This window comes from Falco punctatus (assembly GCF_963210335.1).
Source record: "Falco punctatus genome assembly, chromosome: 2".
Taxonomy (NCBI): domain Eukaryota; kingdom Metazoa; phylum Chordata; class Aves; order Falconiformes; family Falconidae; genus Falco; species Falco punctatus.
The window spans coordinates 49,619,977-49,643,498 of NC_137581.1; the positions used below are offsets into that span (position 1 = coordinate 49,619,977).

The 23,522-nt window shown below is 34.8% G+C and overlaps 1 protein-coding gene across 1 annotated transcript in view; it reads right to left on the reverse strand.

Moving 5' to 3' along the window:
* SLITRK1 (SLIT and NTRK like family member 1) overlaps positions 1–23,159 on the reverse strand; it is a 38,104-nt gene extending 14,945 nt beyond the window's left edge. Inside the window, exon 1 of the mRNA XM_080374993.1 lies at positions 1–23,159. This exon is cut by the window's left edge and continues 14,945 nt beyond it. The gene's annotated coding sequence lies outside the window, so the exon portion shown is untranslated.
* Positions 23,160–23,522: the final 363 nt, after the last annotated feature.

A 23,522-nucleotide genomic window follows, 5' to 3' on the forward strand; every position in this document is an offset into this window, starting at 1 on the left:
CTTTTAATAGTTGGCATAAGAGTCAGACCATTGTTTATTAAGATGGCTTGTGTTCTTTATCTCCTTTGGATTTAAGTTCCTTGTTTACTCTCACATACAAGGGCTTCTCTGGCATGTTCCCAGTTGGAGAGGTTGATGAAAATCAGGACAGTTTACCATGGGATTGAAATAATGTTGACTTTTACTGTTTTACCTTCTTTGACATGAATATTTATTTGCATTCTAGAGTTTTAGTATTGATAACTAGAAACAAAATATAATTTCATAAGCTGTAGACCAAGTCTGTATTATATGGTCCTGCATGTGATCTGGGATTTGTGTGCTTGTCTCTCAGACAGATTTGTTTGGTGCACAGAGCTCAGCATTTGCACTACAGAACCACACAACCAACCCTCAGTCGAATTGACAGACATCATAAACACACTATGGTGCACACAGGCAAAGCAGTTTATGTTACCAGAGATTTGATGATTCTGTACGAAAGTACTTCTTCCATTCTTGGACCAAGAGAAATTAAATGGTCTAACCCTCCCGTGAAGGCAGTACAGAATTGCCATAGTCCAAATATACCCCTCCAGCAGTGGGAATGCTACAATTCTTATTTTTATTGTGTCTGCTTGTGAGTAGCACCACTAAACTATAGTAGCACTGCCTTGTCTATGGGTAGAGTAACAGATCGTTAAAGGACTCCAGCGCCACAAGTGGGAAACACCTGGAGAAGGTCACACAAAGTCAGTGCTGAAGAACGCACTTCACTTCTCTCTGACACTCTTACTCATTTTTCTTCCCTGTAACACTCATCATGAAAGTTCAAGTCATTCAGGACTTATGCAATAACTTCTGTACTTTTACTCTAACCATGGAAGGTGAACTACAGGTAAAGTGAAAAAAAACCCCAAAGCAAAAAAGACATCAGCTGAAGATGTAAGGCTTTTTGTTGGAGGACTCAGAGTAACAGTCCCCTTTTTTGGTGGATTTCTCAAAACCTAAAATGATTAAAGAGTAGGTAAAATTTCTCTGCAAAATTGATATTTATTTTTTTTAGGTCACTGCTGGAATATAAAAAAATACTGATTTTTTGATTAAATCATTTTCATTTTTTTCTTAATTAATATGGTTTCTCACCTTTTTGTGTGTGTGAGGAAAGTGGGAAGAGATTAAAAAACATTTTGGGTTTAATTTTGAATGATTTAAAATACCTTGCTGCTTTTAAACGCAGTTTTTGAAAGTGAAACTGAAGCAAGTCTATGATGGAATACTTCAGTAGCCTGGTGACAGCTTTAGCTTTTAGCATCTGGTCTGAGATACCCACCTAGGCATCCTTACAGTCAATGGAGATAAATTAGCCATTCAGCTTGTACTAAAACACACACAAAAAAGCAGAATAGATTGTGTTGGGAAAGCATTACTTATGACACTTCATAATAAAGACCCTTACTGTTTACATTAATTTACACTAAAACTAACTTTTAGATGATTAATTCTAGATGTGGCTAATCCCATTCAAGGGGTTGACTCTGACAACAAGGGGACATTTATAAGAAATAATATTTCATTGAAAAAATATAAACATTTTTTTAAAAATTAAAGTTTGTTTTACTCATTTTTTGAACAGAATGAACTGTTGAAATGATTTAGTTCATTAGCGTATTTCAAGAATATCTAAACAGAATGTTGTCATCTAGATGTAGTCAGATATTCAGTATAAAAACAGAAAATTAATTTTCAAAACAGAATAAGCAGCAGAAAAGTAATCAAGTTATGTCTTCAAAGAATGTTACATTGTTATTTCTTACCTTTCAATATTACAATGAGCTGTTCATTTATTTTCCCTTTTACATCTCTACTAACATATCACAGAGAAATGAGGAGTGAAAGTGCTATGTCGATGGCTGTCATAAAAGCTGAATTTTATTCATTATATATATATCAGTACCTTTATTGTTCTGAATCTTGACTCATTAAAAAAAGCTAGGCTTGGGAAGAAATTGTTCCAATTGTTATAAAAACTCCATGAATTTATGATTTTATGTGAATACTTAGGAATATTTTCTTCCACACACTATTTATTACAAATATCTTGAATATTATCTACTTTGTAAGTTAGCATCATCTTGTTGCTGTCAAGGAAATCAACCTCTTTGAAGATCTCAATGTTATGACAAAGCAACATTTAAATTCAGGCACTCTTCAGAGTCAATAGTAAAATAGTAATGGTTAAACAAAACAAACAAAAAAAAGAAGAAATTATATCTTAATGGCATTGCTGTTGCTAGGAGATTCCAGATACTGTTTATGAGATGAAAGTGCCCCTTTTTTTTTTTCATTAAAAAATTGATTAAGGAATAAATAAACAACTAAAATGTCAACCTTTTAGTAAATATCTGTAGAAGCTTCAAACATATAATCTGATTAAGCAGCAACAACAACAAAAAATCTTGAAAGAAAATTGATCACACAAAGGACAGGGGACAAAAAGTAGGCTGTGCTTGCAGTTGTTCCTTTAACCTGCCAGGCTGCACCTTCCCAGTGCTGCAAACAACCGCCTTAATTAATATTGGTCACTGTGAGAAATGGGACATAGGGTTAGACGGACAATTTGTCCAATATAGTACAATGTTTATTACGGTCTTCTGTTTAGCCTGTGTGTAATTCAGAACTATAATTAATTTAGCTATCACCACCTAGCTCAGTGGATATAATGGGATTTTGTTATAACTTAGAAGCTGTCAAGGTTTCACAAAGAAGCTAAAAGGCAAAACATTGCTCAAGAAGACCTCCATGGCAAGCTTCAAGTTTTTCCACAAAAAGGCTAGAAATTCTCAACTTTTTAAAATGTGTTCTTAAATGTAATATAATAAGATATCACAATGAGATTAATAGTGAAACTATTTTAATGTAAACTTTTATTTTCCAAATGTCCAGTCCAACTTAGTGTTAAAAAATATCAGCCTAATAATTTCAGTTTGGTAAAGGTGTAAAAAACTGAAACCAAAGATCTGTTACAAAACCATGTTAGGTCATCATAGTTACAGACACCTCCACCGCTTACTTACATGAATGTTCCAGAACTTGGAGAATCTTAAAAATAGCCCATAAAAATTAAAAAAAGTTAAAAATTAAATTTTGTTAAAAAATAAAAATTATTATTGTCAGGTGCCTTTGCTCCAAACTTTGGCACTTGCATCTGTTAGAATGAAAAGCAGAGAACAAACAAGCAAGCTTGACTGCTCCTGCAGGTTACAGATAGTTGAGGAAGAGCTGAGAATTTTTATGATTCACTCATACATGCTCATAGCCGTACCATTAAATCAGGGGAAGATATGTGATGTTTATTTTACTGACATTTGTAAAGTGTTTTGTGATCTTTGTATCTAGTTTAGGGCAATAATATGTATTTTAATGATACAGCACATAGGCAGTCTTAGGACTCTCTGAACAAGCTGTCTTGATATCAAAAACATCACAAGTGCACTGCTGCTAAAAGTTTAAACCTGGTAACCTTGCCAAGCCATTGTGCTTCTGGAAACATACACACCCACAGATTTTATATGCCATATGTCCTTTTACAGATGCAGATTCTGTAAGTGGAAAGAACAACTCCAGTTTAAGCAGCATTGTTGTTTCTTGTAACTGTTTACAAGTCTTCAAAATTTGGTGGGTTTTTTTTAGGGTGTGTGTGTGGTGTGCGTTGGGTTGGGGTCAGGGGGCGGTACTTTTGTAACATATTAATATAAATGCTGATCCTAAAAGACCCAAAAGACTGTCTACAAATTCCAGTGAATTCTTTGTAAAATGGAGGAACTTAGTACTTTGCAGGATCAAACCAACACAGAACTATATGTGGTTGTTTGCATTTTTTTAGAATTTCTGCACAATGTGAAGAGGCTTGCAGGACTTTTTTGAATTGGTGATACCATGTACAGTTCAGTCAGGAGTTTGAAAATTAAATCGAGAATAATTGCTAAACCTGTACTTTTCTGAGAAATGCACAATATATTTTGATCTTTATGTGTTTGGTTCATAAATTTTTAGTTCAATATCTGTTTTCTGAACATCTGGTACTGTATTTGAGAAACTGGTGTTGGCCTACACTGTTTTATTTTTGGATTTCAGATATAAAAGTAATATATTCTAATATTGTTTAGACATGTGCCTTGTCCTATAATCCAAAGATAAACAAGTTGAAACAAAGATGGAAAATACTGCAAAATGTCTTCTTCACTTTCTCTCTTTATTCATTTAGCATAACTGAAAGCTAAACTGATACTGATAGTATGAAAAATGAACTAAAAATTAAATTACAGGGGTGAGTCTTTGGCTGGGTGGGCAGGAATTATTTTGAATGACATTCTTCTGCTTGTTGTGTCCTGTCTGTTAAGAAGACAAAGTGAGAAGGTATGTGATAGAAACAAAGTGAGAAAGAAGAGAAGACAGAGAGAAGGAGGAAGGGAGGGAAGGAAGGAAGGGAGGAAGGGAAACCAAAACAACAGCGATATCAAAAATAACTGTCTTTTAGGACAGGTATACTAATCTAATGAAATTTTAAATAAATGAATTGTGTTGCTCACCCATATGTAAAGCAACTGAGGAATAGTTTAGGCAGTAGAGTCTTTAGGTGAAAAATTGGATTGACAAATGGAATAATACTAGAAAAAACTAGTCTTCTGCCTATATTAATCTGTTGATTTCTTTGGTTGTTTGCTTTTCTCTTTTTGAGTTTGTTTTGGTTTTTTTTCCACATATATAAATACACTGTATTCTATATTCACTGCCTTGGATAATATGTGTGTGTGTGTATATATATATAAAAATAAATAAATGTGTAGAAGTAATGTATTTTCAAATGACTTCTTAGTACCAATGTTGTCTGGGAATAATGTAAGTAATGACATGTAAGTCATGACAATACGTATTTGCTAGCAATATAAGAATCCTGTCTGTTTATCTATGTAGAAAGCCTGTCTTCCTCTCAGTTTTATAACAGATGTATAAAAACTTTGATGCTTGTGGTTAAAATAAATATACAAATCACAAAGCTGAACATTATTTTACCAGATATAATCAGAACAACTTTGCAATTATCTATAAACAAGTTAACAAAGGTTTATCACTTGCAAGAAACAAGTGGTATACCACATCTTAACATTATCAAGCTAGAATTTAAAATTACTTTGAATTTTGTTTAACATTTTGCAGCCCAGTGACATCCTGCAGACTTGGTCTTTATGATGAAGATGACTTTGGTGTAAGGAGATCCCATTCCCTTTCATGGTAGTGGATATCCCTGTACAAGTAAGAGGCATCTTACCGCTTACTTTGGTCCAGATCAGGAAGACAGCAAATGGCTTTAAGACTCAGGGGTTGGATGTGCATTGAAAGCCATGACCTAACCTAAAAAGCCTAAAAAGGGAAAATTACTGAACTAGAACAGAACAGCAGAGAAATGTATTCAGCCTGAAAGAACATGGCAAAGATTTTTTCCTTTTTAAAAATCTTTCTTTTTTTTTTTTTTGTTAAACTTGTCTGAACCAGATGACTTGTTTAATAATGTTCAATTTAGAAAAGGACCTTGCTTTAAACTGTAATAAAATCAATCCTAAGAAATTAGAGGTGCTTTAGAATCTTTTATGTACATTGTACAAGGAAAACCCGGTTGTGTTTTTAGGTTTTGAAAAATTAAAGGTCCCATCACAAAAATATTAACTAATTTTGATACACTAAATATAGGATTTGCACTAAAGACATTTAGGAGTCACTCAAGTGGGAAAGTTAAAAAACCCCAAACATTCATCTGTGAAAGTTGGTTTTAATCAAGAGGGCTGGGTTTTATTTTTGTGGTGGTCTAAATATCTAGTCTGCATTATTTTCAGTACAATATTCTGTATATCTTGTTGGATTCAAGATATAAATGAAGGTGGATTAATGAATGAGGGAAGGATCTTGTCACAGTGAAACAAATAAAGTTTTCCTATCTGAGGAAGAAAGCAACCCCGCACAGCAAGTCACCTCATTCTCTTTTGTATCAAATCATACATATAGCTATGCTTATGTTTGTATGTATGTATTTGTATACATATATATATACATTCAAGCAGCTTATACATGTAAACTCATAGGAGTTAAAAATGTCATGCAAATATATATAGGCTAATAAAATACAATAGCAAAAATAATAGTCCCTCAACTCCTCCTTAGGCTAAACCCTAATCGTCCAAAAGACTGTAATTTCTATAGGGAGATAAAATGGACATCAGTTCTATCACCATTGAATTTTAATGGAGGCAGGTCTTCCTTGCTTTGCTTAGAAGTAAATACATGAGGTTAATTCCTGGCATGTGAGGGACTTAAGGCTATCTCGTTTTTTTTTTCCTGGCAGTTTGATTCAGTTGCAAAAATATAAAAGACAATATAGACAATCATAAGAGCTAAGCCAGTCCAAAGTAAGCTTATTTTTCAATGATTCCTTAACAGTCACTACCCTTACTATTGGTAAGTCCAACAAATGGCAGCAACATTTAATCTGCAGTAATGAACAGATAGATAAGACATATGGTGGTCATGCTTGATGTTCGATCTTCATGGCAACACATAATCATTGGATGCTTACACACTGGATGTTTTAGATCTTCATCTTCAAAATACTCTGTCTGGGTATGAGCCATCTTAACTAAAATAGCACACCTCTGCCAAGCAAGTTGCACCAAAACCAGAAATAGTCAGGGCTGATTCAGGTTAATGATGATACTTCTGCAGTTAAATCTGTTCATATGCAGACTGTACATTCCCACACTCTCTGCCCTCTAAGGTATAAAGGAAACTACATAGAGGAAAGGAGTTTTCTGCTTTCAGACCCTAATATTTTCAGCACAGACCCCATCAGATTGTTTTGTGCTGGCTTCTGAGTCATGAGAGGGGGAATGCCCCTATTTGTCTCTGTGTTGTATTAACATTCAAGTGTTACCTGTGTGTTGTGTTAACGTTCCAGTGCAAATAAAGCTATTTCAAGTCAATGGACTTGATTCAACAATGGAGTGCTCTAGTTTTAGGTGACTCTAAGGAATGTAGCTGGATTGATTTCAGTGTACTGCAGTGGTTAGCTGAGATCGATATTGGCAACAGTAGTTGTAAGAAGGCAATATCCACAAATGATTTTCTTCACTGGCTAGTGCTGAACACAGACACATCTACTCCCAACTTCTACCAACTACCCACACAGACAGTATTGAATTTTTTTGTAGGACTGTGGCAAATGTTGCTCAGTAAAATTGTACAAGTACAAAAAGAGTTTTCCAGGTGATCTTTACCTGAAACATTGAAACGATAATTTACTATTATATTGTAAGAATTGACTGCATTACTGTAACTGAGGGTAACGCTTGGCTCTTCAGTTTCCAAAATAACCAGAGCCTACTTTGTCTTTTCATTTAATAATTGCTGAGAATTAAATAAAATTTTCAATTATTTTTAATTAACAGTCCACTCCACATAATAGTCTCTTCAAAATAATTGAAAGAAATGGCCTTTAAAAGGTCCTACTCTTCTAATGTAGTGAAAATTAAAAAAGGTGTTTAGCTGAAAAAATTAAAAATATAGCAGAATAGATGATGAAAATTTAGGCCTGCAACAGCGATACAGATACTCATCATTGTTGCCTCTTAATGCTATCTTCTCTAATTACCTCTGTGGATTCTTAAATGTATTTGTTTTGGGTTCCTTTCCCTTCTGCTTCCTGGATTAGAGGAATTTTGATTGTTTTTGCTAAGCTGATTCTTACAGTTCCTCATGGGCTGCTGATTAGTAGCACTCTGCAGAAGGCATTTTTGCAGCTGTAATCCAGAATGCTTGAGAAAAAGGAAACAGAATTAATAAAATATTGTTATTAATTTTAAAAAGTAATTAAAGGATCAAAGGTAGCAAATAAAAACTTTGTAATACTAGAAAATAATGTGTCATATCATATAATGCAGAGATATATTTTTTATTATTAATAATAAATAAAATGCTGGGGCGCTTGGTCCTTGGGGCTGCTAAACTCCACTGCAGGAAAGATGAACCAAAGCACTGGCACTTGGCCTCATTTTTTCAGTTATAAATTGCCCTGATTGCAGGCATTGGTGGAGCTGAAGAGATGTAGTGAAGCAAGATCTTATTGCCACTGTTTCCCAGGCCTGCCTGAACAGAAAATTTGCCTGTCAGAAAACGAGCTGCACAACTGCAGCTACATCAATGCATGACTTTTCAAAGTATACAGGACCTCAGTGTCACTTCAGCAGCTGTTCAGATTTGCTGTGTGATCTCATTCTCTGCAGTTTCATACTAATCAAAGGCATTCAGTACCTGGCAGGATTAGCTCCCATGTTTTTTGTGCCAATGAGGAAGGTAAGATATTACAACAGGAAAAGAAGGAAAAGAATAGGAAGGACATTACTGTTAAAAGGGAAGGCAGGGAAGGCTTATGATGTGTATGATAGCCATTTTTAGTAGTTTCATTTGGTTTTGCTTACTTTGGGTGCTTGGGGCTTGCACTCACAAGAAAGCATCCATGATGAAAGTCAGATAACATTGCTTCCAGAAGTCCCCTGGAAATGTCACAGCCAGAAGCTCAGTGTGTTATGACTAGATCTGTTTAGGAAAGAAAATGTCAAAGAGGCTTCCGTGAGAAAATGCCAATTTAACAACAAAATTAATTAACTCATAATTTTGATTCAGGTGGTATTTAATTCAGAGAAAATAGAAAGGTGTTTGAGGAGGAGACTTCTGAAACTTAAAATCCTAGTTTGATATTTCACAATGAAAATTTAAATATTCATTCCAAAATTATTTTACTTCCAGTTGTGGATAGAAACACACACACAAATGAAAAGAATACAAAAGATTACAAATGCAAAAAAACTTTCTGACTTGTTTCGGAAATGAAATATTAAAAATGTTGGGTTTTTTTATCCTGAGCTGAGATTATTTAAATAAATATATACTTTGTTTTCATGAGATAGGCAACCAGTTTTGGCTATTACTTAGGCTGGTTCAATGCTTTTGCTTGTACCAAGAATATCCCCTTTTCTCTTAGTGTTCAGCATCATCTACTGAAGTGTCAAATCTGCTCTGATCTGCTATTTAAGTTTCAGCAAACCTTTTGATGCTGAATTGTTGTCCTTTCTCAGGGTTGATAGTGAATTATTCGTCAAGTAGTCTTTATGTTCAGTAGGCCCAGTGTTTGCTGAAGCACGTGGACCTAATCACGTATCTTGAGCTTCAGATCTGTTTTGCTGCACTTGTACACAAGGCCAAATAATACACCACTGATTACTGTAGTGCTTTTTGGAGGATTAAAAGACCCTCTGATAGCCCAGCGCAGCCATTAAATTTTAACCCTCGTTCTGATTAAACATACCTGAAACCAGGAACCAGAAGAGAGACACAAGTCAGTATGCTGTGCTACATGGTATTTGATGAACAACCAGATGACCCTCTAGACTATTCTGTTCAGCAGTAGAAATAAAAAGAGAAGTCCTAAAGGGAAGACTTGCATGGATGGCAGTTCAGGTCCTAAACACACATACAGAGCAGTATAACACACAGTTACTGTGATTGCTCTGTTAATGGCAGATGCCACAGTTAGTCATAAGTCTTTGCCAGTGGAGAGTTTTCCAGTTTATGAAAGGTTAGAGTTTCCAAGATTCTCTGAAAGCCGGCAAAACCACTTTAGTATCCTTGGGAGACCCAATATAAGCGGGGGATTGATCCTCTTTTTCAGCACAAAAAATAATCCGATATCCAGAAGATACCCATAGACACAGGCACATGGGCACGTATAAATCAGGAATTTCCTGAAAGTGTACAACAAACCTGCCCTAGTCAACTAACAAAAAATATTTTATTTTAGAAAGTTTTGGATCATAACCTTTCTGTACTCCCTTAGTGTTTAGTGTTTGATCTTCAATTAGAAAGAAAACTGTATGGTGTCAGAGCTATGGATAAAAAAAATAGATATCTGTACCTATGAATGAAAAAGCGTAGGCACATTTGCCATTTTTGCCTATTCATAACTGTTATGACTCTTCTCCAAGTTTTCTAACCTTTTTATGTTAAAGAAAAAAACACCTCTGGTAAACATGTAAGCATGTTAACAGCTTTTCTTACAAGTGTATTCTGTATGATGCTCATTGTATGTAGGACTGAATAAAAGACACTATTGTTCCATGCTGTCACTTCAGTAGAACCTGAAGTACATTACTTGCTTTAATTACAAGAGTTGAGGTTGCAAGATTGAAAATTATTTTTGTTTTGGTTTTTGTTTTCTTCTTGTAATCTGTAAAGACTTTAACACATCTGACTTTTGTGAAATACTAGCTAATAATAGGGACTTGTTCTTGCCATATGCAGGGAGATAAGCCTTTCATAATATTTATCCAGAATGGCATACACAAATACACATTTTCCATTTCTTTCTGGACCTGCTGAACCAGAGATTAAGGACTCAGTACACCTAATGTGTGTCATTTTCCTCCCCATGTACTATAGTAAGATTTGCAAAATGGAGTAAATAACAGACTGGGACCATGTTGCTAGGTAACATAGCATCTATGCATATATCTGTTTCCTGTAGGATTGTGATCTAGCCCTCTTCTCCCTTCTTGGAAAGGGTGATGAGTGCCAAAATAGTCATCCAATATAATTCAACATTTTGTAGGTGTTTTTCAGGGGGGATATTTGTATTGTAAATCCAAAGGTATTCTGTATAGAACTCACCTCTAAGTGTTTAATTATACTTTCTTCTGTATACTTTTTTACATGCTAGTGTGTGGATGCATTTGCTTTATCTCATATGCATTGCAATGTATAGTTGTACAGCAAAATAAGTTTAAAAAAGTTAAGAAAATGCAAAGAAAATATTATTCACAAATTTAAAGTTAAAAAGCCTTAGCTTTCTGTGCAAACTCTAACAAGCAGACCTATAAAACATCCACTCATCAATGCAAGCATTGGAGGAGGGTTGAGGGAATAAAGATATTCCTTCTTATTAGCAAGTTACTGATGTGTAAAGTATGCAATCCGATCAAAATTAAGCTGGGGATTTTTTATTAAAAAGTAGAGTGAGAAGGTAGGTAGAAAACAAGCAGAGATTAATCAAATGAGTCGGAGGAGTATTTACTTCCCCTAGGATGCTAATGAAAACCTAAATATAGATATCATACTACCTGGTGAGGCTGAAGTAAAGAAATGTGCAGATCATTTTAATAAAACTATTTATCTATCTAGTGCATCCTTATGTTTTCATTTTCCTGTGGTGACAACTACTATGTCAGGTAGATTTCAAGAAGGACATTTGACATTGTCATTAGCAAGGCTACTTCGCATAATATAGGCCACAGAACAGTAACTGTGATGCTCCAGCTTATAGCTCCAATTCTGTCTAGCAAAGCATACTCAGCTTAACCTTGGCAAGAGGAAAACAGAGAAAAAGTAAAGTCCCAAGATGAATTATATGGTTAAGACTTCTGACTGCTATCACTGTACATATCATCCACAAATCTCAGCCTAAGGCAGTGCCAGGAGCCTTGGAAAAAAGTTTGCATTCTGTAAGAAGAAATAGGATAGCAATACACATAATTCTCCTGGCTGTAAATACATTTCTTATACTTATCAATTAAGATATGTGTATCAACATAATATCAGCTTGGCCTACCTAAGCTCAGTCCAGAATTCTTAATAAGAGATAGATGATGTTAGCAAGGAAGGAAGGAAGAAAGGAATTTTGTTTTCTTTCAGGATTTGAGAGCCCTTTTTTTTGGCTATTTATACTTTTCACTCCCTCCTTTAGGTTGGACAGGAATAATCAAGTTCTTTTTCCTCTCAGGTTCCATAATGGATAATTTTCTTCTTCCTTTCTCCTTTTTGTTTAACCTCCCTCAAAAATCAGAAATCTGGCTTGCAGTCTTGACCATTGACCTTCGTGGGAAAAAAAAGAAAAGAAAGCACTGGAAGGTGAAAGGAGATTTATTACTTCTCACAAATAGAACATTTGCTAATGAAAACAAAGAAATGCTTTCATTAGCAGGATTTACCTTTCTTTCCATTTCTCCTTTTCTTTCCCTATTTCCTCACACTGTTCTCTTTGGCCTGAAGACTACAACTGCAAAAAATGAAACAGCAAATAAACCCTCTCCAACAAAGATTCTGTCCTCTCTTAAAACACCTTAATCCCATTGGTACCATCACTGCTCTGAAACCTTCCACTGAAGACTGTGTAACAACACCACCTCAAAAAATCCTCTGCTAAGTGTTCATCTTTTCCACAGAGAAATTCTAATGCACAGGTTAACCTGAAGTCCGTTCTATTCATTTGCTTTTCACTTTATGAGAGTGAAAGGGTATCCAATAGGGGTCATAGTCTGAACAGGAGGAAGAATCTGAGAACTTCACACTTATGTGTGGTTATGCTTATGGCATCTCTTAATGTTTTTGTTCATGTATTTAATAAAAACCACTGCACATATTTTAGGCTAGTCAGATTTCATAATATCTTTTTTTTTCTCCTGAAAACCACACAATTTGAAATTTCAGACAAAGCATTAAGCAAACAGAAAAGCAGTCAGAAAGATATAACTTTTTTTAATATGATGAGAAGCAACTAATCTGTTATCAGTTTACCTGACAATTATTTTGAAAGCCAGCAAATTGTTCCATATGAATAACAAAGTCAAAACTTTATCTTTTTTACACCAGGCAATTTATTTATTGATTTATATATGCATAACATTAATGTCTTACTTCTTCAAATAATATGAAAGTCTTTTAAGAAATATGTTGTGTAGCCCTTCAAAAGTAAATTCAAAAGAACACAGCATATACCAAGATTTATCTCACACCTGTACACCTTTAAAAATATGTTTTGGTTATTATTCTCCATGCTTACATAAAACAGCATCAGGAGAGTTATGTAATAACACTTAATTTTTCAAGTGTTAGGTAAACAAAAAAAAAAAAAAAAGAAGAGGAGAGAGAACTAACCTTGCAATAGATATTCAAATAATCCCCTACACAGTTAAATTTTAAGAACTGAATAACCATGTATCATTTTAAATTACTTACTAGTTTGTGTAATGCCTGAAAACAAAGCTTCACAAGTGTCTTTAAAAACAATCCTTTTAAAACCGAAACTGCTTTCCTTTCCTTCTAAACAGAACACACATCTTTCATAGAAAATTAAAACATTTACATCATACAGAGCAACAGGCAGATTTGAAATACAAAGTACAATTCATATTCAAGGTTAGTTTGTGACTGAATGTTGGAAATTATTCCACAGATAAACCTAAAATGTATGACTAATAACATTGCAGTCCATGTTTCCTCTGAAAATGGTCTGTGCTTATTGCTCAGCATGAAACATAGCATTATTTTTTCCTCATATGCATTTGACAAAAGCATATAATGTAAACAATTTTTCCATCGTATCTATTTCAGATTCTGACATAAACTCAGGCAAAAAGGAAGCCAAAGTCAGCTGCATATGGGCAAAATGAATATATATGTACAGAACAGTTTTGTTTGTTTGCTTGTTTGGTTTTTTTTGTCTTAATAAAAAGAACAATGAATCATTTTAGTCTTGCATAAGACTAAATACTTGTCAATTTGGCAACTGTCTTCCATTTTGGGTAGTTGTTTCTAAGGTGAGAGTTGAGGTTATTGAAAGAATCACTAAAAAGGAGAATCTTCATCCTGGAGGGATGATGTGTAAATTTCTCTTTGCTTATTTCCAGATACCTAACTATTGAGATTTACTGTTTCTACTCTTCCTAATTTTATATTTTCCAGCAATATCAGGCAATTGGAATTATTTTTTAAATTACTTTAGGTGTTAATCTAAATCATCAAAAATATAATGTAGTTTTTGTAGAGATACCCGAACCTAGTTCCAGTATTTTTTGTATGGTATATATCAAGTCATGTAAAGGAAAAAAAATCAGGTTATTCTCACCTTTTCCACTGTGCTTAGAGATTAATACTGTAACTGGTTTCCGGTTTAAACATCTGTTTTCATCTGCAGACCCATTCTAATGTGGGATGTAAGTTTGAAGAAAAATTTGTAAGAGGTTTTATTAATATTAGAAAACTCTATCAGACAGTGATTGATATGACGGGAAAAATGCAGCTTCCTAGCATCTATTCCTAAACCAAAAGTATACTTTCCTGACATTTGCAATTTCAGAATTAGTTTGCATAGAATAGCAATTGGCTTATTAAAAGCATGTATGTTGAATGTTCTGCTGCCCTCAGCAGGACACCATATAATTTTGCATTTTATTTGCCAAATGCCTAGTTAAATGGACTCACAGCCATATTCCCTGCAATACATCAGCTATAATGAACAGTTCAGTGATTGATGTCACATGATATATGTACAACTGCTATCAGCTCAAATTGTTTTAACAGAAATTAGGAGAGGTTCAGTGATCAAAGACCTACAAAAATATGGAGTAAAACCAAGCTTCCTGAGAATGTGTAAGGCAAATATTTTAAAATCTATTGACGCAGACTCAGAGAAAAAGTGATAATTCATTCATAGATTAAAACAATAAACATATTATCAAGGTTTCTTTGTGCAGACACGTCTTTTTGCAGTGGAACTGGGATGTAAAGCTCACTGTTTTATCATCAATGTTTACAACTCTGATCATTCTGTAAACAGAAGAGAAAAACATCAGCTTGTTAGCAAAAAAATGTTCAGCTGGTGGCAGAAGCATCTCTCTAATCAAAGCAGAGGGAAAAGTTCATTGACATTAAGACAATACTTTAGAGAATATATAGCTACAGTACTATAACATTCCCTGTGGCAATGAATTATATAGACATTGGCACATAAAAATCTTTGTGGTTGATTGTTACCTGTGGTCTTTTCTTCAGGTTTATGTATTTTACAAGTTTCAGTGATTGGGAATCCATTGCTTCTATTTTAATATGGCCAGTGAATCCAGTGGTATTCCTTAATCCCTGAATTACCTCATATTTAACAAGGCAAACAGAAATTGTTATTGGTTATAGACTTATTTTTAAAAAATCTTCACTGATATCCAGATTTTTTCTATAACAAATGTCCTGTTATTTAACAAAGTTTATAAAGCAATAATCTTAATAAATTTTTGCAGGAATAATTTTTTTAACTTCAGTTTGAAATATAAAAGAGATAAAAGCAAATACATATCTCTAGGCACATCATTGATCATTAATGGACAACATGAAATTCAACAGTAAATGATGGACACTCTTTCTCCTTGCCTTTTTTTCAACTGAAATAAAACCTTTGCATGGGAATTGACAGATTATCTAACGAATTCTCTAGTCTGAGAAACTGGGAACAAGCCTTCAAGGTACACCAGGTATCATATTTGCCCCACAGTAGACAGAACCTAAAATAAATGTTCTAGTATTAGATGAATCAGCCTCCAAAAATTTTCATCATATATAGTCCCTATGATATTACTAAAATTAGAATAAAAAGTAAGACTTCATAATAATTTTGCTGTAACTGCACAGTATGCAAAAGAAAAAAAACCCTTAAGATTAAATCCTCAGATATCTCCAAACAGCTAATTTTTAAAAGATATAACATCTTTTCCATCCAAATCTATCTCCAAGAAGCTTATATATCTAAATTGCTAACTTTGGTAGCATTTCCAGACTTGCATACTTCACACTACACTAATACTTCACCATCTAAGAAATATATTTCTAATCTAGGACAACAAAAAGAGTCATGATCTTCAGAAGTGCTACAAAGAGACTCTAGAATGGAGGGGCCCAGGTTTTGTCAGTCTCTGGGTCTAGTTCTGACTTTTAAAATATCACAAGGGTTGTATACAGTAACTTTGGATACGCTACCTGAACAGAATAAGGGCAGTATAAGTCATCACACAGGAGCTCTAAATCATCTTAAATGGTTCCTTTGCATTCATCTTTCCACCTAGTGTAGAGAGGCATCTAGAAGAAAGAGGAACAGCCAATGTGTGGAGAACACTGTTAAATCCCTGGAAAGAGAGGTCAGAAACCTTGCCAACAAAACCCAATACTTTCCAACTGTTGCATCTGTGAATCACATATTTAAGAATTATCCTTGAAATCCACATTCATCACAGAAACTTCACAAACTTCACTCACATCAACAAAAGGAATTTGGCACACCAAAATCAAAATAACAAAATCACAACACTGAACAAGAGTGGAAAATTTACACATAATCCACCCCCCATCTCTTCACCACATTTGCAACAAAATTTCCCCACGATCATTTTGCTCTTCACTGTCCAGCTATATTTTGTCCATGTTTTACCCATTACCTTCCCAGTTACTATCTTTATCCTAAATTTCTCATGTCCCCTTTGGGATGCCAAAAAACACCATGGTGATTTGGCCTTGGCTGGACACCAGTTGCCCACCAAAGCTGCCCTATCACACCCCTCCTCAGCAGGACAGGGGAGAGAAAATAGGATATAAAGCTTGTGGGTTGAGATAAGGACAGGGAGGTCACTCAGCAATTACTGTCATGGGCAAAACAGACCTGACTTGGGGAAATCAGTTTAATTTATTACTATTCAACTCAGTGTAGGATAATAAAAAATAAACCCAAAATTTAAAAACATCTTCCCCCAACCCCTCCTTCCTCCTCTGGGCTCAACTTCCCTCCCAAATTCTCTACCTGGCACAGGGGAATGGGGGTTATGGTCATGTCATCACACGTTGTCTCTGCTGTTCCTCCCTCCTCACAGGGAGGGCTCTTCACTCTCTTCCCCTGCTCCATCATGGGGTCCCTCCCATGGAAGACAGCTCTCCACAAACTTCTCCAATGTGAGTTCTTCCCACGGGCTGCAGTTCTTCACACACTGCTCCAGTGGGGGTCCAGTTCTTTTATTCAAAGTTTTAAGATGAATACAGTGACAAGTGTACTTTCTAGCCAAATTCACTTTATAAATTGTTTTATAACACTTTTTGTTTGTTTTGGCATTTTAGCTTGGCTTTGATAGCTTTTTTGTTTGTTTGTTTAATTTGGTTTTTTGTTTGTTTGGTTTTTGTTTGGTTTTCCACCATGCCTTAATATTTGCAATATTGTGTCACTGTATCATTTCCAAAAGGTGCCAGAATGGATCAACATAACATTTAACAACATGCACTTCCTCCCACTGTGCCTTTTGTTCAGCTTCAAGGAATTACTTTAAAAAGTGACTAGAAATACAGTAATACTAATTCAAACACTTATATGGTCCACAACTTTCTTGCTGGCAGTGAAAAACAGTGACAGTTAGCATTAGTGCACAGTAAACTTGAAAGCTCTGCAGCAAAAATTGACACCTGACATTTCAGACTAGGTAGAAAGACGTCGATGATCCAATAATCATCAGAAGAAAAATGTGCTTGTTACCACTGGCCTGGACTTTCCTCTTATTGATCATGTAGGCAAAAAAAAAAAAAAAAAAAAAAAAAAAAAAAAGTATGTTATCTTTTAGTTACCTTTGATAAACATCCCTGAAACATTTCTTATGGTTCATGGTTAACTATTGACTTCTCATGCTCCTGTTAAGCAACGTAATGAAGGATTTCTGAGCACATTAACAGCATAGCAAGTGTATCTGACTATAAGAGTAAAAGATAAATATGCATCCCAAGACAATTTCCCCCCATATAATTATCATAACATTATGTAGGAGTAGTAATTTGGTAATTTCTCTGTAAAATGTTTGTGTTTCTTTCTGCTTTGTAACTTACCACTTAAAAAAAAAATCATGGAATAAATCTGACCACAATTTGTCAACTGAGTTTAAAAAACATCTTGCCCATTAATAAATTATATTAACTATACAATGTAGATTTTTACTGCACTACTATTGTACTTGGATAGGTAATAACACATCTGGAGCGTCTACCAGCAATTGCAAAGACAAGTTAGGCTTCTGAATGGGATCCATTTCTTATCCGTTGGATAAAAAGATCCAAATAAGATTTATGTATAAAAATGCAGGTGCTGCAACGCCTAATTTTTAGATACCTGGCCAACAAAGTTGAAAATAGAGCCATCAATAACATATCCACATTTTATAATGCATAGAGACTTACTCAGAGTGATGCCTTTCACAAAGAGGTTTTAGACAGTGTAGTATTGTGGGTGCTTTGAATAAAACAATTATTTGCATGTAAATATTCCTGAAATAAGGACACAGTGTAAAGTTGTAGAACTCAGTAGGAAAGGATGCTGGATGATTTCCTTCACTCACCTTTCAAAGATTAGTTTATCCCTTTAAGGTTGATTTATTCTATTTATTTATTTATTTGAATGGATGGATGGGATCTTTTCGTAGAGAGTAGAAAAAGAACAATATGAGCTTGGTCTTTTTAGATATATCTTGGGACACCAATGCAGGCAGCTGAGAACCCAGTGGTGTGTTCTTAAAGTCTGCAGAAAAGAATATAAACCAGCACCCATCTGTCACATTGAAAAGTTCACAGGCCTGTAACGAGCACATATTATATATTGCACAATGCCAAGTGTGAGTTCTTTTCTCTACTTCCAAAATGGTTTGGATATTCTGTTTTGAAATGGAGATGGGATTAAAAACATGAAAGGTTCTTTGACACACTGACTGAGTGCCAGGACTTCTGCTTCCAGACTACTGAAATGTGCTCAAATGTCTGTGTTCTGCTCATATACTATGAGCATATACTACTTCTACCATATACACCTCCTATATACAGAAGTTAGGAAAACATAAATTTATATGGCATATGAGTATGGGTTCTTTTCAGATTACAGTTTTTGATTTAACACCTTGTTGTTTCTGAAATTCGTGTTCCTGTTTAAGATATTTTCTGTGTAGTCATTTAAGTTTTATCTTTTTCTATTTTTGGTCTTCTTAATAATAAAGTACTGCCTCCAAACCAAATCTTGTCAAACAATTCAACATTTTATTAGTTTTATAGGAAACTTTTTCTCTTTTCTCTGAAGGATAACTATTGTTTAGGAATGAATATGGGGATAAGAAGAAAGATAGAAAGTAGAGAATAAGGTAAAATGATATAAAATACAGTAGAAGACAATGCAATACAGTGTAATAAAATATAAATTAAGGCTTTTGCTTGTGTAGGAACCTGCACCAATGATCAAAGAAACATCACAACTTCTCATCAGCATGTTTCCAGCTTTCTAGACACGAGCATTGTTCTAACAATCTTCCTTCTCAAGCATATTAGCCAGTGTTCCTAGTATCTACTGCTAGTATTTTGTGCCTAAAAAAGTGTCTGGATTTAATCGTGTGATTGTGTGCCATTTCAGATGCCCTACTTCTGAGGGAGGTTGGCATTTTTGATACAGTCTCCATGGAGGCCTGAAAACATCAGGCAATGGAAAGCAGGAAGCAATGCAAGAGCTTGTTTCACGTGCATATGGGCCACACTTGGCACTGGCCCACTTACACTGAGCATTGAAGATATCACATACTGGAAAAGGTTATGTTGGGATCTTTAGCTATTTTCAGGTACCTTTAGCTCTTGGTTAATTTAAATAGAGATATTTTTGTGGTTAAGGGAGTTCTTCGCCAAGACTACTTTTTGTGTTGCTACTTTATTATCCCATGAGAAATTAAATCAGAATGCTGTGATGCCCAAAGCCTAGATGGTGACGGGAGGTGCATGTGTAAATAGGTAATAAATAGGAAGTGCAGATGGTGAATTCGGGCCCTTATCCCAAACTGTGACTCAGACAAAAGGGATTAAATTGCATTCTATGTCCCTAGACATGGAAAAAGCAACTGAAATTTTGATAATGAATTGGACTGAGTTACTTGATTCAGCTGATTTTGGACAATATGAATAGGGCTTTTAAAAATAGTGATACATGGACCTGTAAAGACTTATGAAGTATATAAAAGGAGCCTGTAAAAGGCAAGTTTTAAAAAAATAATAAAATCTACCTGTCAGTTGGCTTAAATTCTTTATAAAAGATCCAGTCAGAATTCTATAGGAATCTGTAGACTGAAGGAGACTGAAGCCACTGTTGCAGAGGAACATAGATGTAATCATTAACATCAGTTATAAGAAATGGACAATAAAGTAAAGTAAGAAACAGAAATATTTTTAATTAATATGGAAATTATGAAAGTTTTTTGGAGTCAAACATAATTACCACCAATTAGGATTCTTTATTATAACTTTTGTATGCTAGACGAACTAAGGACCATTTTTTGACTTTCCATGCGCCTGATGTGATGACACTGCTTTTACACCAAGAAAAGCAGCAGTTATTAATAGCTTAATCAAGCAGTATAATCCAAGACTAACAGATATTCACATTTTAAAGTTCTTTTGCCCCTTTAGAACTTCTTAAAGCATCTTGAAGAGTAACATTGAATCTTTTTTTATCATAGCTAATGATGTCCATTAAAATCAAGTTATAACAACCTGCACTTAAAGTATTGAAATGACAACAACCTGCACCTAAAGTAATGAAATCAGAAATAACATTGGTACATATTTCCTCCATCAAAATAAAAGCTCAATCCTTCAAAAGAAAGACATCAGTGACTTTTACCAAGTGCTTTAGCAAAACATAGAATATCAACCTGAGAAATCTGCATCCTGTTAAAAACAATGGAAATTAGATGACCAAAAGCATTGTGAATCTGTGCAGTAGTTTTGAAGCTTCACAGAAATGTTTTAATGAGGTAAAAATCAACAGAAAAGCACTTAATGGAAGTTATCCTAGAACAACAGAATATTAAGGTAACAAAGAACAACAGTATATTTAGCGCTGGCTCCAAAGATCAATTCTTATCAAAGCTCAACCTGAATGGAAACATGTAGTAATAGGTTCTCTAACAACTTCTTCTAAAGACCACTAAAGATAATTTTTCCAATCTGTTTCAGAACTGAGGTTTTCTTACTGAGTACACTCTACTGGCAGCTTACTGCCTTTTAAATTAAGGCTCTACTGAGCCACATGTGAGAAAATTTGCTGTGACTCAGAATGCATAGGAGGATATATTCTGAGTACCTCTGCCAGCCAAAGCTGTAAGAGTATCCCAGAAGGAAAAATGTAACCACTCTGGTAGCAGTTGATGTTCATATTGAGGATTTTAAATATTCTCTGCAAAAGGGATCAAAAATGCACAGCCAATGAGTAATTAAAAACTAAAATAGAAATATTCTCCACAGAATGAAAAAAAAAAATAATCAAAGATATACATTTAAACTACATTCTGAAAACAACACAGATCCTGGAGCAGTAGTGACAACGGCTGCCACTGCGATGTACCAGTTAATACACTATTCATTCTGAGCTGAAGTGAGTTTTCTCAGAAATGGCTCCATGATGTCAGGAAGCAAAATGGCATATGCTGGTATACCAAAGAAATGTATCAGAAAAACAGCTACAAATCTTTAGGAAGGAATAGCATCATTTAAATGCATAATAAGTATTGTTTCTTCAGTCAGTAGACACTAATCCTGTTAATTCCTTGGAAAGAAATCCTTGTGGATGTAAAAATGTACATAGGCTCAAAAATACCATCTTGGACCAAAAAAATTCCAACACTGAGGGAGACAAAATGTGCAAAACAAAATCCAGCTCAAGAAATCCTCTTAATTGAAAATGACAGAGAATGGAAGATTAGGGAGAATATCACATACACTTTTGCTGTTCCTGCCTTTCCTTAAGGGCCTGTCTATTGCTCCTGCTGTGTGACCTGTATTGTGGTCACCTTGGTAGCATTCTCTACCCTGTTCTTACAGCTTGTGTGGCAATGCAATCCACAAGTAAAAGAAAATCAGCCCCCTCAAAAAGAAGCAACTTACAAATATTACATCTATATCCTCTCTAAAAAATGTTCCCTTCATCATTTTTCCAAATCTATCTTTTGATGTAAAATGCAAAAGAATCATCAGACTCCTACATGAAGTGAATTGTAGACAAGACAGTAATACCTTGGCTGCACCCTACTGTCACAAAGTAGCAGAATATCTTTGTAGCCTTAATATGCAGAGATTAATTTTTTAAATAGAAACATACCTTTTACAGCACAAGATGACAAAAAGAAAGCAGACACTCTGTTGCTGCAAGTGGAGGCAAAGATTTGTGTTTCATTCCTACTTCAGTATCTCTGGTTTGTTCGTGATGAGTTAATGTTTGTTGTCAATATGTCTAAGAAGAAAAAATAAATAGCAAACCCATGGACCTTGGGAAAATAATCTGTGACTTCAAAGTAAAAGAGGTAAGTCAATACATTTTACCAAGGTCTTTGTGTTATTTTCAAAGGATGTAATAGTTATTTAGGATGTTTTGATCAATATATTTGACACACTGAGAATATCAAATCATATCAGCAATCTATGAGTCTCCAAAAAGATTTCTGATCTTTTTCTTTTACTTAAGATTAGCCCCTAACATCCCTCCTAAATGTGACAAAGATTTTCAGTATTTTTGTAGTGATAGCTGTTTTGTATTTTCATTCCTTTGAGAATTTCATACTCAGCAGTATGACTGTTTTCTGCTCAAGTCCATGAGGGATGTTAGTTTTTAGTTATATATTACCCACGGGTATGATTAGTCCTTTCCAGAAACATAAATACTCTACTAAAGAAATTATTTGCTAAAGTTCAAATGTAACAGAAAAAAGGAGGAGGAAATAAGTGCAAGAATAATCCCACATGTAAATTTGAGTGACAATTGGGGTTCATTTTGTTCTTTTCTTCATATATACTTTTTTACTTTTTCCTCATTTTTCTGCACACATACAGGAACATATACACACATGGACATTCTTTTACATTAATTTTTCCTGTCTTTTTTAACTTAGATGTTTCTGTTTATCTACACAACATTGTTAGGATATTCTGAAAGCTTGTCCACATATGTGAGTGTATATCCAGAGATATATACATGCACATATACATTAACAGCTTAATCAAATTACATACAATTTCAGCACCATTTCAGATATCCTAGATCATCTTGCCACTCTAAAGGATATAACTTTCACTTAAAGCCTATGTCAGCAAGATGTAACACAAATCAACAGGTATATTTCCTATGCTAACACATCTAAAGGGTGCTGTAACAAGGCTTTACAAGTCAGATTCTACTGTCTGTGCTATAGCTCCTTCTTCCACAGGCCAGGCCAGGCCAGGCCACGCCATGCCACACCACCCCACCCCACCCCACACTACAGCTGCACATCATCCATGTCAATCAACCCACTGCCTCTGAGGCAAGGCCACAGCTGCATGTTATCAATGGTTATCAACCCACTGCCTGCCTTCCTCTACAAAAGGGTACTAAGTGCTTATAGGTGATTTCTTCCCTTGATCTCTGTGGACTGTAATGGGAGATCAAGTAAGTAGTTCACATAAAGATATCCTCACTGTAGACACACAAAGTCAGGGCAAGCTGAGTCCCACCTAGATGACTAATCATAGGTGTCTAACGCTATTTTACATGCTCAAAGTTGTTCCACCTTTGTTTAGTTATCATTTCAGAA